Raw genomic sequence first — 330 nt, forward strand, 5'->3', positions numbered from 1 at the left:
CGTTCGACTGGTTCCGATTGACTGCCTTCTTCTTTTAATTAACTGTAAACCAAAACACTCAACACGCATCGACGAATCGATGTGTCATTTCGTTGGTGTGCAGAAAAACATACATACACAACTGTGCATATAACAAACAATATGTTTCGTGCCTATTCAAGACCACCCTCTTGTTTCTCGTTCCGTTTTTCAGCGGAGTCATGATTTGTGTGTGCGGAGATGGTGTGTTTTGGAAAATGGCTGCTCAACAACCAATCACAGTGCAGCAGCGTGTTTCATTTCGTTAATCATAAGTGTTCCATTGCCATTTGGTTGTCATATATTGACAGC

Source organism: Anastrepha ludens, chromosome 2, assembly GCF_028408465.1.
Source record: "Anastrepha ludens isolate Willacy chromosome 2, idAnaLude1.1, whole genome shotgun sequence".
NCBI classification, from domain to species: Eukaryota; Metazoa; Arthropoda; class Insecta; order Diptera; family Tephritidae; genus Anastrepha; species Anastrepha ludens.